This window comes from Solanum verrucosum, unplaced genomic scaffold, assembly GCF_900185275.1.
Source record: "Solanum verrucosum unplaced genomic scaffold, falcon-dt-bn FXZP01000110.1, whole genome shotgun sequence".
NCBI lineage: Eukaryota > Viridiplantae > Streptophyta > Magnoliopsida > Solanales > Solanaceae > Solanum > Solanum verrucosum.
Window position 1 is genome coordinate 2,069,606 of NW_026020370.1, and position 9,769 is coordinate 2,079,374.

Here is a 9,769-nt window from a genome sequence, read left to right on the forward strand (position 1 = left end):
CGCCAAATTGATTTTCTCCTTAAGGGCTTGGCACATTGGAACTTTAGGCGAGGTAATGGCCATTCAGTGACTCGCCAAAGGGACTTGGCGATCACCAGGCCTTCATTTTTTTGCTCTTTCAGCTCGCTTCGTTCCTTTTTGCAAGTTAGTGTCCATGATTTGTTCCTCAATCAAAATACTTGGAAATCAAGGATTTTATATCAGTTAATGGCACAAAACAAGCATTTGAGGACACAAAATCTATCCAAATAAAACCCTAAATGAATCCAAATCGTGGATTCATCAACTATGAGGACTCACAAAATCTTCACTCCTTGATCAACTATGAACCTAGCTACAAGTGTGTGAATCAAGATCGCCAGACCCTACATTTTGATATGAAATGTAGGCAAGAGTATATGTTAGTACAATAATGTACTAAATATGATGGCTTGCATAAACAACATAAACATAAAGGTTATTCAACACAAACCATAAGCATAATCAATGCGCATAAATCATCATAATGAAAGAGGAATACTTCCTTAAGTAGCCTCACTTATCCTTAGTCAAGAATTGGGCCATCCGCCTCAAGTCATACACACATTATGGAAGGCATATCTAGCAACACTCCAATCTAATCATCTTCATAACATAATCACATTATTCATGCTTACTTTTAAAGACATAGGGATTCGTCTCTTTGCATAACTTATAAAGGCTAATAGATATTCGTTTGTTGCCTTACTTACTTTAAGATCATGGGTACTTGCCTCCACAACCACATCATATGACACGAGTACTCGCCTCCATATCATTTCATAAGGATCATGGGTACTCGCCTCCATGTCCATTCATCATAATAGGAACGTGGGGAATCGCTTCTTGTTTAATTCTAGGAATATAGGAATTGCCTCATATTCGAAAGTGGAGGTCAGGGGTAACCGCCTTTAGCCTCATCAATTATTTAGCATTTTAGTCTAGATTCATTTTAGGTGAGCAATCCTTTCAACCTAGAATCATTCATGTGAGTAAACATTTCACATTCATTCAATCATACTTAGCAATTCATTGTGGGAAGTATCTCTTCCATACCATAACATCAACAATTTGTAGTCTAGGCTTTTCTCTCAAAGCACGTCATCACATAATCATCATTTATGCTTCATTCTCAAGAAATTATAATCACAAATCATCTATCCTATAAGGATATATCTAACCCACAAAGTTTCCCGTCATGGCATCTACTCAAATCATATCAATTCTACCCTAGAATCATAGGATAGGCATGGGTACGTGTAATTTCATCCTAAAAACATGTAATCCTACCAAATCAATTATAAAAAATCATAATCCACTCAATTGGATCAACATTCATCATAACCCACAACATTGGAAGAACCCCTAACTAGAATTGCGGATTTAGACTTCACAAATTGGGGAATTCTAGGGGACTCCATGGGAGAAAGGATCCCATGGATGAAAATCCATCATACCTTAGTCACAAATCCCACCAAAAGCTTGAAGATTGGAGACTTGAACTTGATCTAACTTCACTCTCTTTCTTCTTCTTCTACCTTCTAGAGAGAGAATATTTGAGAGAGAGTTTGGGTTTTCTTATGGGAATTGAGAGAATGACTTAATTGAGTGGATTTAGGGGTCTAAAATACTTATATAGGTGGTCTAGGTTTAGGAAAAATGACATCACTTCAATTTAATTAAAACCAAAAAAGACCCATAAGTCCCTAAAAGTAACTGCCAGTCGGGACCGACGGACCGTGGTCAGGACGACAGACCGTCCTGCACGTCCGTCGTTCGGTGGTCAGAGACTGGTTTTTTTGGACTTGGACCTAGAGACCTTGGACCACGGATTGTGGTCTGACCGATGGTTCGTTGGTCAGGCCGTGGTCCTAAGGTCTGAGCCTTGGCTGGGTGACTAACCACAGACTCCTACCTACAGTCCGTGGGTCAGTCCACGGGCTGTGAGTGGCCAGTCGTGGATGGCACCTGCAATTTTCAAAAAGCTATTATTTTTCCTCATTTCGAATTTGGGATGTCACACCCAGTTAGTAAACTCTTATGAGAGCCAGCAAGACCAAAAGTATGCATGAAAGGGCGTGGACGCATTGACCAGTCAAGTAAAAATTGAGCACATCCCAAATGCATCTACTATCTCAAGTAGAAAAAGGGGAACATCTCTAATGCCTCGTAATCTCAAAAATCAGTAAGTCAAGTGATCAAGGTGGTACGACTCCAATTAAAACCAGTTTAGAATAAAAACTGAGTAGAATAGTATCTCATCATGAACAATAAATATGTTAATGCATGGGCCGCCATCGTACTACAAAATCTATGAGAATAAGCAAACAATGCAATGCATGCCATCACCAGTATTCAAACAAGGCACTCAAAATCAAATAATTGTACATCCAATGAAACAACGCTACCAAAGTATAGAGTACTAACCTGGGATCTAACTGGTCCTCACATACGGCCTCGGTCCCAATAGTATAATCATAATCTCAATATGGATACAACATTCCCACTGCTAATCAACAAGCAAATGGATCAAGAAGAGATTTCAAATCAATAAAGGGGGAGCAAACTCTAGGGATGACGCACTACCCCAATCACACCGCTCCAGTCCTATGTTGACATCCCTTAAGAGCACACCATCGAGGCGACTCAATAAATAAAAATAATTTAAAGAATAAAAGGATTTAAAGAGGGCTTAAAGTGTGTGCCACCTAATTTTAGGAAAAACTAGGAAACTGATTTATTTATTTAAAAGATGTCTACTAAATCAATAGATTCTATGTAAGAGTTCAAGTTATTCTGAAGGGAATATATTAGGCATCCTTCAAAATCCACAATTGTGGGTCCCGATTGAATTTATTTTTTCAAATTGAGGAAAAGATAAAAATAATATACAAGTATAATAAACATGCGATGTACACAAATAATAAAATAAAACCAAAATATAAGAAATGGACTAAGGTTTTCCTAACGTCAATAATATACAATAATGAATCAAAAAATATTGTTTGAACTTAATTCAAATACATCAATGGGAAGCAACTCCGGGTACTTGTAAAGACATTTAGTAAAAGTGTTAGTAATAAATAAGTATGAATAACAATAAATAAATCAAATAATAACATAAAAATAAAAACTCGTGTTATTAACATGGGAGGCCTTGAAAATCGACAAGAATTTCTTCATCGGTCAAATTTAACTTGCAAAGTATATGAACTTAAACTAAATTTTCGTCTTCTAAAATGGGGAGACTTCTAAAACCGATAGAGAGATTTTTTCATTGACCAATTTTAACTTGTTTAATATAAGTAACAATAGCAACAAAAGAGCAAAATCGGGAGGAACGAATTCTATAAGGAAAGTTTTATGGAAATATTAAAAGTAATAACATCATATATGGTTAAAGCATTACTGGAAAATTTTCAACACTTGCAATATAGTAATTATACGAGTAATAGAAGCGAACATGAAAACAAAAGAAAAATATCTCAAACCCCAAATAATTAATGACAAAAAATAAACAGAAAAAATTATACACAATACAATCTGGAAATATCAAAATAATGAGCAAATAAATATGGAGACGGTAAAACGACATCCAAAACAAAAGTAAGAATCGAACAACTTAAAGTAATAGGCATATATGTGAGACTAAAATTGGTTCAACCAAGCATTAACAGTAAAATATTTGTCAATAATAACATCAAATAACTAAAAATATATACTCAAATATATACAAAATTTCAAAAGGAAAAGTGTTACCTTAGAGAAGCATTTTCCAATTAAATCTGGTTGTTTTCAGGCGTGTCGCCATGTATTGCTGGAGTTATTAATTTTGAGGGAGAATCGAATCTTGGAACTACTGGTTACTTGCAAAAACATATAGAAAATCGAAAAAGGGTAAAAGGGAAGGGACTGGCAATGAGGGTTGCTTCGGTGGGGATCTCGTGATGGTTTGGAGGGTTGAAATTTGGTTGCAAAGGAGAGGAGAGGCAGCGACTTGTTGGGTTTGGTTTCTGGTGAGCTCGGAGTTCACTATTAATGGTGAAACTCGAGCAAGGAGGAAGGAGGCAGCAGTGGTACTGGGTTTGTTTTTGGTCTGGATCGTCGGGTAAAACGAGAAATGGTGAGAGATTTTGGATCTGGTGGTTTTTGGTGGGTCTAGCGGCTGCTCGGTGGAGGTCAGAGGTTGTTTTTGTGTTGAGCGTGGCTACGGAGAACAGAGATAGTGGCTAGTTTGGTCGATTTCGCCGGAGGTCGGGTTGTTGGCCGGAGAAAGAAGGACATAAATGACGATGGAAAAGGGGTTTTTGGGGTGGTGGCTCCGGCTGCTTTGGTGGTGGTCTTCTCTTAAGGGAAAGGACAATGAGAGGGAAGATTGACCAGTGGGGTTTGGTTGGTGGTGACTGGTCGGAGCTCAAGAAAATTTATCGCCGGAGAAAGATAATGAATAGTAGAAAAATAAAGTAAAAATCTGAAAATTGAACCCCAATTCTAAAACTTATTCACCACCCCCTAACTTAATGACTAAGCAATTGCTTAAATAGAAAATTGAAAACCTCTTTAGTACAATATCGTTACCTTAAAACCGTGTGTCAAAACCATTAGTTAATAAAATATCAGTGTAAGCAATTTTTATCTGGTTTTAATGTATTTCTAGACTGTGCTAAAAATATAAAATGAATATTAATAAAAGCAACCAACAAAATGAATATTAAAAAATGTAACAAATAGAAGGATGATTAAAAAATGTAACTTAACAAAAAATAATAATTTGATAAAACTGAACAAATATTTGAATATATTCAACTAATTGTGACAAAATAATACTATAATCAAAATTAATCGATCAAAATCATAATATTTTTTCAAAAAATAAGAATAATTATCAAAAAAATTGCATTAAAATTGAAAAATATGTATTTTTGAACTAATTAATGACTAAAATACTTTAAGTATTAACTTTGAAAAATATCAGACTAAAATTTGGTGTCAACATCCTAGACAGAGCAAAGCTAGGACCAATCCACGGCTACAACAAGCCACCAAGGTCACAAGCATCATCACAAGCAGAACGACCCAAAACAAGCCCTAACGGGAGCAAACTATAACTACCGAGGTGATAAAACATGACCTGAAGCATCTAATATCCAGCCTAGTCAAAGGCAACCACGAATCAACCTAACTACGATAAGCAGAATCATTTACTCCACAAGCAACGCCACAGTCTAAACTAAAGGTGTCACGACCCAAGCCTAGGGCCTAGACGTGACCGGCGAATGGGGAACCCGAAGGAACCCCAAACAAGCCTCATAGCATATCATTACACATCCTTGGTCGCGGAAGTAATTAAAATGACCATAAGCGATAAGCATAATCAAAGGGAAGTCGGGACTAAGGGAGCAAGAGAAAAAGAGAATGATACATAAATACCATAGATGAGTCAAGCTCAAGCATACTACACAACTTGTCTAACACCACCTCTAAACATGGTTACTTAGCGGGGGCCAAGACAAACTACCGGGCTCACCCTCATAGTCAACACATAACTAAAAAGGAAAAGTCTTATACATAGCAAGAGATCATAAGCAACGTCCCCGGAATGGAGGACTCACCAATAACCTCGATAGAAAATCGTATTAGCCACGCGGATGAGGATGGTCAAGCGATGCTCCGGTTCCTACATGGTGACATCATGTAGGCATAGAGTATGCATTAGTACGTTTGAATGTACTAAGTATATGGGATGCAATGCAATGCAACAATAGATGGACATCATAGGCAAAATACATAATCATACCCGATAGATAGCATATTAATGAGATGATATGTATAATGATACTTACATAAAAATCATATTTAGTGGGTATGGTTATACGGGCCTACTACCCCCCGTACTAGGCAACCAAGTTACCAACCCCTCGATGCGGTTACCCGGGCCTACAACCCCCCGAGCTAGGCTTGGTCGACTCACAACACTTATATAGAGAAAATCATATACATGTGTCCATTTCATCATCATTTCAGTAATTATATAACCATCCGACTCATAGGACGTACATTGGACCTTCCATTTCCTAAGAATTCTATAAATGGGCATTTTATCAAACACATGGTGGGCTACTGTTCATGTAAATAAAATCATGTATTTCAAGAGTACTAAGTCCAACCAATTCCAAAATCCATATAAATCCGCCCACCAACAACATACATATATATATATCAACCTTCATAATTTGATCGTGGAAGCATATAAACCATAAACATCACATAATAATTTCATTTCATGATAATATGCAAAATAGACCATAATAGGGTGTGTAGTAGTAATTCCATACTTCAAGAGTTCATAAATAACCATAAGGACCCATAAAATTGAGGTAGAAATAGAGGATAAATGGTTGGACTTGTGGAAAGGAAGGTTTCCACAATCAAACCCACATACCTCAACTTTGGAGAATCCTTGATGAAGATTGGAATGGAGAATTGAAGCTTGAGATTGAGTCTTGAATCCGGAATTAGAGCTTGAGATGTTTGAATTTGGTTGAGGATCTTGGTGGAATTTTGGAAAGGGCTTAGAGAGTGTTTTTGAAGTTAAAAATGACTAAGTATGGGACATATCCCCTTTTTATAAAAAACGTCCCCAACACTTAGCCTTAAAAAAAAAAATAGCTCACTGGAAATTGCAAATCTGCACAGACAAGTTTTACGAAAATGGTCATAACTTCCTCATCCTAACTCGGAATGAGGTAAAACCAAGTGCGTTGGAAAGCTAACTCAAAGAGCTTTAATTTAATAGGTTGTGACCCTTCCAGTTCCTTGTGTGCTAAGAGATATTCCCCTTTAAAGTTGACCCTCCAAATTGCATTTTTTTGCGATTTTCGAATTTTGATACGGTTGCTCTAAAATTCGGGTTAGACCCATTTCCCACTCAATTTGACCCCATGAATAAGAATATGAAGTCGAATTTCCGAAATCATGCACAGATTTTGAGATATATGGAAATTACAATTATAAGTGTTTCTGTAGCACATTTTCGGGCATTTTTGGGGTTATTTCAAAGGGTCCCAACACCCACATTAAGCACAAGGCACCTACCAAATCAAGAAAAGATGGAATAACAAGAGAAAAGCTAAATACCCTACAAATACCGTCCAAAAATACATGAAACTATATTAGGCATTATTTAAGAAGCTCAATCAAAAAAGTAGACCGAATCCTACCTCAAAGCCGAACATGAGTGCTCCAAATCCACTATACACGAGCTATCCACATCCAAAACGCCTCCAAACATCGGCAAACTATCAAATTATTAATCATAACGTCATTCCAGACATTTTGACAATAAAATTGCAACAATTGGAAATTAACCCAAAATTGAGTCAAAATGAGAATGTGGGACCCACTTTAGGAATCCCAAAATTGACTCCGTCAAAAGGTCCTAATCGACTAACTAAGATTGTCCCCCGAAACAAGACTCAATTCATGCTTGGAACAACCCAAACCACCACATGCAATAAAACAAAAATTGAAGAAAACTAAAAGAGAGTTGGCAGCCCTTTTAGGAGAAAAATACATCAAATGGAGAGCCTCTAATACCTTGCAAACACTCCATCACGTAGCCCCGATCGACACGGACCTCCAGAACTTTGAATCGCCTCAATCGGAGCTCCCAAGCTCAAGAAATTACATTTGGTAGAATGAGGACTAAGTTGAAATTTCTAGGTATAAATACTTGTAACTAGTCACTAAAACAAAAATCTTGTCGCTAAAATTCAGATATCTAGTTGCTAAAACCCTGCACCAAATATCAGCACTTTAACTTGTTTGCTCAAACTCCGAATTCTCCGACGGGATATCCGAGATTCATTCAGAACCTTGAGCACGAAAACAAAATATTCTACCCCATCAAATTCGGCATTCCGGACTCAATGGAACCATCAAACTTTCATCTGAGGTCGTTTTGATGAAAAGTGGGTCTCACACCCAAGTTCCCTTTTAAGCTAAAAGTCACAAGAATGCTCAAAGTGAGTTTGGAAGCCTAGGTAACCGCATGAAAGGTCGTTCTAGACCAAAATTGGCATTCCAGAGCTAATTGCGCTGATGAAATTCTCATCCGAGCATGATTACCAAGTATGTTGACCAAAATCAACTCTTGGTTTAAGCTTCAAAGTTAAAACACCTAACGACACAAACTCACACCAAAAGTCTCAGGGCCCGAACCAACTATGTCCCTAACATAAAATGGCCCTTCTAGAGCTGATGAAACCATCAGCATTGTATTCTGAGGTCGTCTTCTAGAACTTTTGACTGAAGTCAATCGTTCAAGTTTCAAAAGCGCTCCAAAATATGAAAACATGTACAAAATCCAAACTAAAGGCCCATCGACCGAACTGTCAGTCCTAGGAAGTCATAAATGACTTAGGGTCATTACAAGAAAGCTCTAAACGCTAAAAAGATTGGTAAACGAAGAAAATGACCTATATAGTTATTACAGATAGTGACATTCCTAGTCCCACTAAGAATTCTCATAGACATTCATATACATGAAACCTATAAGATAAATGTTCTCGTCTTGAACGTTGTTTTTGCTTTCATAAATAAATTATAAATAAATTTTGATGAAAACATGTATAAGATATTTAAAATTATTTATAAAAACAATATATTATGAATGTATAATAATAATATATATGTATATAATTTATCGGTTTTGTTCGGTTATGTCTTCAATTTTTTTTAACAAAACCAAAATCAAACCAAACACTAACAATTTTTAAAAATCTAAAACCAAACCAAACCCAAATAAAATCGGTTTGAGTTTGATTTTTTGGTTTGGATTAATTTTATCCAAATTGTGAACGCCCCTATCTGACGCGTCTAAGTTTATGGATCTCAGATACATAGAGTCAAAATTAGGTGTAATTTATCCACATAAACTGTAACAATATAACCTCTCTTCTATCTCGCTCGCATATCTACCTCTCTCTCGCCATGTATTTGTATATTAGAATGTATTTGAGACCATATACATGTATCTGATGTGATTCACATGTATCTAATATGATTCACATGTATCTAGTATAAACAAATTGTCTCATTGACCTCGCTCGCCTCTCTCCTTATGTATCTATATTTCAGAATGTATCTGATAACAAAAATATATGTAGTTAGATATATCTAAAAGTTATAAAGTTATTAACTAGTGAGATAATATAAAATTATTTCAAACTATAGAGAACTAAAATATTTATCTAAGTTCTTCTTAGATTTATGCAAGCGCAAATTACAGAAATACACACTTTTTGTTTCACTTATTTCCATTATCCCCCATTACTTTTAAAACTCCAAAATCCCTTTTTTTTTCCAATGTATCTGAGCCAGTATTTAATGTATCTAAGCTACATATTATGTATCCGTACTAATTTTTAATGTATTTGAGTTACATATTAATGTATCTAAGCTACATATTAATGTATCCGAGACATTATATAATGTATCTGAGCTTCAATTATTGTATCCGATTTTTTTAATTCTTAAGAGATTAGTGTAATTAGAAATTTATTAGGGATAATTGTAATTTAATATTAAAACTATGAGATTTATGTAATTTTTCCTTTATGCAAATGTTGTTGAGGCCTTTTGACTTTCTTTCATGTGACTTGTGAGAACCTGAGTTAAACAGTGCAACGTGTAGGCAGATGATTGGAAGGACAAGGCAATGCAAAAAGTTGGAACATAAACTAAAATTACC